This window comes from Giraffa tippelskirchi, chromosome 3 (genome assembly GCF_054371585.1).
Source record: "Giraffa tippelskirchi isolate mGirTip1 chromosome 3, T2T-mGirTip1v1.2.pri, whole genome shotgun sequence".
In the NCBI taxonomy this organism is placed as follows: domain Eukaryota; kingdom Metazoa; phylum Chordata; class Mammalia; order Artiodactyla; family Giraffidae; genus Giraffa; species Giraffa tippelskirchi.
The window spans coordinates 101,914,407-101,924,514 of NC_137277.1; the positions used below are offsets into that span (position 1 = coordinate 101,914,407).

At 37.7% G+C, this 10,108-nt stretch overlaps 1 long non-coding RNA gene across 1 annotated transcript; it reads right to left on the minus strand.

Annotated features, from left to right (window-relative positions):
* Positions 1-3,171: 3,171 nt before the first annotated feature.
* Positions 3,172-9,881, minus strand: LOC145542213 (uncharacterized). Its single transcript, XR_014079671.1, has 3 exons — positions 9,745-9,881; positions 7,017-7,133; positions 3,172-6,236 (listed from the first exon to the last, which is right to left on the minus strand). It is a non-coding gene; the product is annotated as an uncharacterized LOC145542213 (long non-coding RNA).
* Positions 9,882-10,108: the final 227 nt, after the last annotated feature.

Below are 10,108 nucleotides of genomic sequence, written 5' to 3' on the forward strand. Positions count from 1 at the left end.
ATTCTTACTCATTTTACCTTGCATAGTGGATGACAGAGAACAAGCATTCTAATTGCTTCAATTATCTATTATTCAGAAGAGGGACATGTTGAAGCAATCACAATATATTAATACATGGTAGACCTTGAAGTTAAGAGCACATTTCTAAAAGGTACGTCATAATTCTAAAAATGTGTGTGTTTATGTATAAATGTATACATATATATGGGCATACATTAGTATTTAGTATTCATGGACTAACTACTGAGAAGTATTTCATATATTATGCAATCTAGAGTCTATAAAGAAAAAGAAACTGGAATGATTAGAGCACAGTTTACGTCTAAAGATAGAGAATGCTATCTTTCTCTGTTATTAAGGTAAAGCCATGCATCTTTTAGCCTTCATGAAATGTAACTTATCTGAGGAATTAGGCAGATGAATTTACTTACTTTGTAAATTTTCTACCCAAAGCACTGTGCTAGGTGTTAGGATGACAAAAGATACAAGGAAGAATGAAAAAATTTTTTAGTGTGGATCGGGTCTCAAAATAACATTGGGAAACTGAGCACATTGTATTACATTCTTGCAGGTTTATGAAGAAAGTTAGCATATTAAAGGTTGTGACAAGCTCTGATGTTAATGTATTTGTTTAACTTGAAGATAGCAATCCCTAAGAACTCGCCTTTGGTAAAAACAAAACAAAAAAACACAACTGCTAATTTCTCCAGCAACCTCTATTTGATGAACAGACTGGGAAATTCTGGGCTGCGGTCACATTAGTTCCAACCACCTCTCCCCACCCCGTGCACCTCCCATCTCCTATGTCTAGGCCTAGTTAAACAGATACCTCAAGGCAGGATCTCCTTGACTTGCATGTCAACAGCCAAAGCTAACAACTGGAGTTTTGTTTATTTATCTCCTTGTAACCAAAGTGGGTGCATTGCTTTTCCTCATATTTAGAAGATTTAGAAAATACTGACTATACAATTTGAAATACTATCAAGTAAACAAGTGGGATTTACATTATTAGTAAGTTTCTATCTTCCCTCCCAGGTACTGAGCATATTCATAGTGACTTTGTAGGGTCACCAAATGACCATGATAAACCATTAGAGACCTAGAGGAAGAAGAGGCATTTCAGAACTACAATACCAAGATTCATGTGTAGTTCACAACTTAGCCTAAATCATCAACTTACCCTGCTTTGAGGACCATGACTGCAGAACTTTTAATTAGCAATATTTTATCAAGTAGACATAAAATAGGACAAACATTTTTCTTTCAGCAAAAATACTTAAATTGCTTTCAAGCTAGATGGTAAGAGTATCTATTATCTGTCATTAAAATGACTACAAACATCTCATAATTGTTTTCCATGTATCCACCCATATTCCCATCTCTGAAGGGCTTTCATAGCTAAAGGGACCCTTGTAAAATAGGTTACTTACTCTTCTATTCACAACCCTTATATGCCTCCCCATTTCAGAGAAAAAGACCAAAATTCTCACATGTTCAACCAGGCCCTACACAGCTTGGTACCTTTGTTACTGATTCCAAGCTCATTCTTCTCACCACACAACAGGCCAGTAAATCCAAAGACAGAGTGTTGGGGCAAGGAATAGTAGGTTTATTGGGAAAGCCAGAAGTCTGAGATGGTGGTGGACTACCAGCATCTGTCCTAGAGAATCATTTTACTGGGGTGTGGATGCTAGTTTCTTTTATAGAACAAAGTGTGGGGTGGAGATGGGGGAGTGATGGGTGGTGAGGAGGTAAAGTAAAAAGGACATAAGTTGTTGCAAATATTTCCTGGTTTAGGCCAGACTCCTGAAGGTGATGTCTTAATTTCTTCTTTCCTGCACCCATCACAGGTGGGCTGGGTCAGGATGTTTACTGTGAGCTAAACAGAGGTAGTTTAGTCTTACATTCAGGCATGGGAGGGGGAGATGCAGGGTTCTCTGAGTTAGGCCATTATGTATACTTTAAGCTATAGGCAACGTTATTTAGCAAAAACAATAAAACACAAAGGTTAAAGTAAAAGAAGCAGGTCTATATAGAAAACAGATTTGTTATTCCTTATTATATCTTCACCAGAATTATCCCTGGTGGCTTAGATGGTAAAGAATCCACCTGCAATGTGGGAGACCTGGGTTCAATCCCTGGGTTGGGAAGATCCCCTGGAAGAGGGCATGGCAATTCACTCCAGAATTCTTTTTGGAGAATCCCCATGGACAGAGGAGCCTGGAGAGCTACACTCCATGGGGTCACAGAGTTAGACATGACTGAGTGAGCACACACAGCACATTACATCTTCATTCCATCTCATTTCCTACCACTCTCCCCTTTACTCTCCTTATCCAGTCATACTGACCTTCTTGTTTCACAGTCTCCCCAAATGACATGGTCTTCCTCCAAAATAATGTATGGCTAACTTCCTCACTTCTTTAAAGTCATTGCTCAAGTATTAGTTTCACAGTATTATCTACCCTGACCAGCTATTTAAAGTTGCAACTCCTCTGAGAACTTCCAGTCTTCCTTATTCTGCTTTATTTTTGTCCAGAGCATATATCATTTTCTAAAATGCCACATAATTTACATATTTATTATGTTTCTTGTTTATAATCTGTCTCCTCTGCTAGAATTTAAATTCAGTGAGGTCCAGTATTTGTATACGTCTGTTTAGGGTTTGGCATCATTTGTTCATTGCTGTATTCTGAACACCTAAAACATTGCTGACACATAGCAGATGGTTAAGAAATATTTATTGGCCAAATGAGTACCTGAATGGATAAGATAGTCAAAGAAAAGGATTTCCTACTTGTTTGAAGACAAAATTCATCAACCTAGATCATTTTTTAAATAAACAAATAGAGTAATTTACAAGATAGAAAAATCTAGCTTTAACCCAGCTATTAATTTCATTAGTTTTTCTTTAAAGAAGCAAGTTATGAAATTCCTCACAGTTCAGGTCCTTGTGTAGTTAAATATTACTTGGGTATTTGTTGTTGGTTTTGAGTGATATTCTTTAAGCTCATCTAGATAAATGCTGTAGGCTCTTGAAACCAATATTGTTCCTTCTCAATGGGCTGCAGATATTTTCTCCAATATTGCATTAGCCTATAAAAGTCATAATAGAGGCCAGGGTTTCAAAAGGCAGCAGGAGACATAGGTTTCATACAAAAGGAAACTAAATAAGTTTTGGTACTATTTATTTTCTCCATTTCCCCCCAAATGTTGTTTGAAAACAGTCAAGAGAAAACCCTCTTAACTGAATGTAATGGCAGGTTCCGCACGGGGGCCAGGGTGGGAGAGGCAGGGTTCAGGCTTAAATCATGTGTTCTCAGAGGAGGATTAGAGGACTCTGAGCAAGAACTGTGGGGTGAGGGAGGTTAGAAAGCTGGCAAATCTTGGGAAACACACTCACACACACACACACACACACAGTGTGCCAGATTTACACAGCTGTGTCCACCACTGACAATCCTTCCACATGAACAAGCCAGTTGCTTCCTAGAGCATCCTGGAAGGGGCCTTAGTTCAAAGGAAAAATCAAAAAGTCAGAGTCTTATTTAGAAGTTCTCTACACATTGCTTTACTTTTGTCCTTCTCAATGATGCCTCTCTGCTTCTTTGGTTAATTGGATGATGGCAGCTTTTGGTCATATGAGGTTATATATGAGGATATAAAGTAGTCAGCCAAATTCTAAATGAAAAACAATTTTTGCATATTGATTCACTTCTCTTGCTTTTACATTAAAAAAAAAACCTCATAGTTTTTTAAAAACCAAGAAGAAAGCTGAAGGGATGCCCCAGTCACCTCTTTCTTGGCAATCTGAAAATATAATTCTCTATGCATGCATACTAAGTTGCTTAAGGTGTGTCCAACACTTTGCGACCCTATGGGCTGTAGCCCTCTGTTCATAGGATTTTGGGCAAAAACACTGAAGTGGGTTTCCATGCCCTCTTTCATGGGATCTTCATGACTCAGGGAACAAACCTGTGTCTCTTATTTCTACTTCATTGTCAGGCAGGTTCTATACCACTGGCACCACCTGGGAAGTTCTGTAATTTTCTCTCAGTTCAGTTCAGTCATTCAGTTGTGTCCGACTCTTTGCAACCCCATGGACTAGTACACGCCAGCCTTCCCTGTCCATCACCAACTCCTGGAGCTGCTCAAACTCATGTCCATCGAGTCCATGATGTCATCCAACCATCTCATCCTCTGTTGTCCCCTTCTCTTCCTGCCTTCCATCTTTCCCAGCATCAGGGTCTTTTCCATTGAGTCAGTTCTTTGCATCAGATGGCCAAAGAATTGGAGTTACAGCTTCAGCATCAGTCCTTCCAATGAATATTCAGGACTGACTTCCTTTAGGATTGACCGGTTTGATCTCCTTGCAGTCCAAGGGACTCTCAAGAGTCTTCTCCAACATCACAGTTCAAAAGAATCAATTATTCGGTGCTAAGCTTTCCTTATGGTTCAACTCGCACATCCATACACGACTACTGGAAAAACCATAGCTTTTACTAGATGGACCTTTGTTGGCAAAGTAATGTCTCTGCTTTTTAATGTGCTATCTAGGTTAGTCATAGCTTTTCTTCCAAGGAATAAACATCTTTTTATTTCATGGCTGCAGTCACCATCTGCAGTGATTTTGAAGCCCAAGAAAATAAAATCTGTCGCTGTTTCCATTGTTTCCCCGTCTATTTGCCATGAAGTGGTGGGACTGGATGCTATGATCTTAGTTTTCTGAATATTTGGTTTTAAATGAGCTTTTTCACTTTCCTCTTTCACTTTCATCAAGAGGCTCTTTACTTCCTCTTTGCTTTCTGCCATAAGGGTGTTGTTGTTTGAGTATCTGAGATTATTGATATTTTTCCCAGCAATCTTGATTCCAGCTTGTGTTTCATCCAGCCTGGCATTTCACATGATATAATCTGCTTATAAGTTAAATAAGTAGTGACAATATGCAGCCTTGACATGCTCCTTTCCCAGTTTGGAACCAGTCCATTGTTCCACGTCTGGTTCTTACTGTTGCTCCTTGACCTGCTTACAGATTTCTCAGGAGAGAGGTAAGGTGGTCTGGTATTCCAATCTCTTGAAGAATTTTCCACAGTTTGTTGTGATTCACACAGTCAAAGGTTATGGCGTAGTCAATAAAGTAGAGGCAGATGTTTTTCTGGAATTCTCTTACTTTTTCTATGCTGCAACGGATGTTGGCTATTTGATCTCTGGTTCCTCAGCCTTTTCTAAAACCAGCTTGAACATCTAGAAGTTCATGGTTCATGTACTGTTGAAGCCTAGCTTGGAAAATTTTGAGTGTTGCTTTGTTAGCATGTGAGATGAGTGCAATTGTGCAGTAGTTTGAACATTCTTTGGCATTGCCTTTCCTTGGGATTGGCATGAAAACTGACCTTTTCAAGTCCTGTGGCCACTGCTGAGTTTTCCAAATTTGCTGGCATATTGAGTGCAGCACTCTCATAGCATCATCTTTTAGGATTTGAAATAGCTAAGCTGGAATTCCATCACCTCCACTAGCTTCGTTCCTAGTGATGCTTCCTAAGGCTCATTCCAGGATGTCTGGCTCTAGTACAGTGATCACACCATCATGGTTATCTGTGTCATGAAGATTTTTTTTTTTTTGTATAGTTCTTTGTGTATTTTTGCCACCTCTTCTTAATATCTTCTGCTTCTGTTAGGTCCATACCATTTCTGTCCTTTATTGTGCCCATCTTTGCATGAAATGTTCCCTTGATATCTCTAACTTTCTTGAAGAGATCTCTAGTCTTTCCCATTCTATTGTTTTCCTTTATTTCTTTGGGTTGATCCCTGAGGAAGGCTTTCTTATCTCTTCTTGTTATTCTTTGGAACTCTACATTCAAATGGGGTATATCTTTCATTTTCTCCTTTGCCTTTTGCTTCTCTTCCTTTCAGAGCTATTTGTAAGGCCTCCTCAGACAACCATTTTGCCTTTTTGCATTTCTTTTTCTTGGGGATGGTCTTGATCACTGCCTCCTATATAATATTTCAAACCTCTGTCCATAGTTCTTCAGGGACTCTTGTCTATCAGATCTAATCCCTTGAATCTATTTGTCACTTCCACTGTATAATTGTAAGGGATTTGATTTAGGTCATACCTGAGTGGTTTTCCCTACTTTCTTCAATTAAGTCTGAATTTTGCAATAAGGAGTTCATGATCTGAGCCACAGTCAACTCCCAGTCTTGTTTTTGCTGACTGTATAGAGCTTCTCCATCTTTGGCTGCAAAGAAAATAATCAATCTGATTTCAGTATTGACCATCTGATATATATATTTGTAGAGCAGTCTCTTGTGTTGTTGGAATTCTTTCTATTTTAGTACAATCAGCTGTATATTTAGTATCTTTATTTTTCAACATGCTCTTTTTAACCTTGACAAAAGGAACATTTATTCAACATTAAAATTCTGAAATCTACAGTTATATATTTTAATCTGGCAGCTTAATTTTAAAATATTAATTAAAAGTATACTCTTAAAAAATAAAACAGATCTTATTAAAAGTTTTATTTTTTTTTCTTTTTGAGCTTGTATATAATTTGCAATTTCTGCAGTGAGAATTATGACATAATGAAAAATATACTTCATAAATTTTAATGATGATTTATGTATGATTATTATTATTACTATTTTTTTCTTAGGCTACTCTCTAAAGTTGTGGACCACTAATTTTGTATTGCTTCTTTTAGCTCTTCATAATATGTGCATCTTTTATACTGTTTTGTATTTTGAAATAGCAATATTATATCTCCTCATACACTATTATATACATATTATAAAGGTAATTTTCATTATTGCCAAAAATTCAGAAAATTTATAAATTTATAAATTTATAATTTATACTAGGATTTTCTCTAAATATTTACTCTATAATTATGTATATACACATATCCTATACACACACTGTTTTGGAAAAAAAGCATGTGTTCTAGGAACAAAGTCTATTAACCAATAGTGATTCAGCAAAGAATTGAAAGGCACTTGGTAATGAAATTTAACTATACCTGAATTAGTTTTCAGTTTCAGATCATTACAAACTAGAAAAATGCAGTACTTTTCCTAGTGCTTAACACTGAATTAGATGTTTCAATAATAATCCTGAATTCCTCCCATCAGGAGCACTGTTCGAATAAACAAAAACAGTAAATTATAAACTTGAAAAGGAAACCCTGAAACTTTTCACTTTTATGGGAGAATATGTAAAGAAGGTTTATAAGCTTACTGATTTCTTTTACTGTATTTTTGTTAAAAGTTTCAAATACTAAGGATTTTTATACAAATATTAAAAATGTATATAAAAAATGTCCATTGCAATGAAAAATGAAGATAATCTAAATGCTTGTTGATAATAGATTAAGTAAATTATGGTACATCCATTCAATACATGTGCATACTATAAACTTAAATAGAAGAATAAATTGAATAATAGTGTGCAAAGTATGCCTGCACATGGAGCCACAAAGAGTCAGACACGACTGAGCAACTAACATTTTATGAATGAGAAACTCTGGGCGTGGGACTAGGTGATTCTGGTAGATGTTAAAAATTGATAACCACTGGGCTAGCTTATTCCATGGTAATAAATGACTTCAAATAAAAGAATCCCAAAATATTTATTTCCAGCTCATGCTGCATGTCCATTTTGGACATGCTTACTGTGGGTGAGTTGCAGTTCTCTTTTTTATAGGACTCGGGCTGATGATGTGATGCCTGTTCCCTGTTGATGACATTGCTTGTCACCATGGCAGAGGGGAATGAGAACACAAAAGAGGCTGGCTGAGAAGTGACACAGGTCATTGTGCTTTGTATAGGCCTCATTTGGTTTATTGTCATGCTCAACTTTATAAACTTTTTTGTATTTCTTTATAAAAACTTGATGTCTTTCTGAGTTAAAATAATTCAAATTATCTTGAATTATATGAGTGTTTATTTCTCAATCACTTTAGTATCACTGAATACCATTGTCATCAGTGTCTGTCAACTTTGCCTCAATATATTTGGATGAAAACTATCAGAAAATAAAGCTTAACTTCTAAAACAAAGATAGCATCTACAGTTGATGACTGAAAGAATGGCAAAGTGCAAATGTATTCACTTGGGAGTCAGGGACTTTAATTCTAACCCTAGGTCTAGTATAGGCTATTCAATTGTGGGGAGAACTCAGTTTACACTTCAATAAGAAGAAGTTTGGTTGAGATACTCTCTAGGATTCTTTTTAGCAATGTAACACAAAGCTTTTATGTCATATTTGCTTAATTATTAGATGAACATTTATAGAAGTGGAAGTGAGATAGAGTTGTCTGCTGTTAATCACCATTTTTCTCTTTTTTACCAACAAAGCCTGTGTGTTATACTGTGACCAATGTGAATTTATCCTTAAATATTTCAGGAAAACATAGTTGACATGTTCAGTTCAGTTCAGTCACTCAGTCAATTCTGACTCTTTGCGACCCCATGAACCGCAGCACGCCAGGCCTCCCTGTCCATCACTAACTCCCTAAGTCCACTCAAACCCATGTCCATCGAGTTGATGATGCCATCCAGCCATCTCATTCTCTGTCGTCCCCTTCTCCTACTGCCCTCAATCTTTCCCAGCATCAGGGGCTTTTCCAGTGAGTCAGGTCTTTGCATCAGGTGGCCAAAGTATTGGAGTTTCAGCTTCAAGGTCAGTCCTTCCAGTGAACACCCAGGACTGATCTCATTTAGGATGGACTGGTTGGATCTCCTTGCAGTCCAAAGGACTCTCAAGCTTCTTCTCCAACACCACAGTTCAAAAGCATCAATTCTTCGGTGCTCAGGTTTCTTTATAGTCCAACTCTCTTATCCATACAACCACTGGAAAAACCATAGCCTTGACTAGACAGACCTTTGTTGACAAAGTAATCTCTCTGCTTTTTAATATGCTGTCTAGGTTGGTCATAACTTTCCTTCCAAGGAGTAAGTGTCTTTTGATTCCATGGCTGCAGTCACCATCTGCAGTGATTTTGGAGCACAGAAAAAAAAGTCCGCCACTGTTTCCCCATCTATTTGCCATGAAGTGATGGGACCGGATGCCATGATCTTAATTTTCTGAATGTTGAGCTTTAAGCCAACTTTTTCACTCTCCACTTTCACTTTCATCAAGAGGCTCTTTAGTTCTTCTTTGCTTTCTGCTATAAGGGTGGTGTCATCTGCATATCCGAGGTTATTGATATTTCTCCTGGTAATCTTGATTCCAGCTTGTGTTTCCTCCAGTCCAGTGTTTCTCATGATGCACTCTGCATAGAAGTTAAATAAGCAGGGTGGCAATATACAGCCTTGATGTACTCCTTTTCCAATTTGGAACCAGTCTGTTGTTCCATGTCCATTTCTAACTGTTGCTTCCTGACCTGCATACAGGTTTCTCAAGAGGTCAGGTGGTCTTGTATTCCCATCTTTTTCAGAATTTTCCACAGATTACTGTGATCCACACAGTCAAAGACTTTGGCATAGTAAATGAAGCAGAAATAGATGTTTTTCTAGAACTCTCTTGCTTTTTCGATGATCCAGAGGATGTTGGCAATTTGATCTCTGGTTCCTCTGCCTTTTCTAAATCCAGCTTGAACATCTGGAAGTTCATGGTTCACGTATTGCTGAAGCCTGGCTTGGAGAATTTTAAGCATTACTTTACTAGCGTGTGATAAGAGTGCAATTGTGTGGTAGTTTGAGCATCCTTTGTCATTGCTTTTCTTTGGGATTGGAATGAAAACTGACCTTTTCCAGTCCTGTGGCCACTGCAGAGTTTTCCATATTTGCCCGCATATTGAGTGCAGCACTTTCACAGCGTCATCTTTTAGGCTTTGAAATAGCTCAACTGGAGCTCCATCACCTCCACTAGCTTTGTTCATTGTGATGCTTCCTAAGGCTCACTTGGCTTCACATTCCAGAATGTCTGGCTCTAGGTGAGTGATCACACCACCGTGATTGTCTGGATCATGAAGAACTTTTTTGTAGTTTTTCTGTGTATTCTTGCCACCTCTTCTTAGTATCTTCTGCTTCTGCTAGGTCCCTACCATTTCTGTCCTTTATTGAGCCCATCTTTGCATGAAATGTTCCCTTGGTATCTCTAATTTTCTTG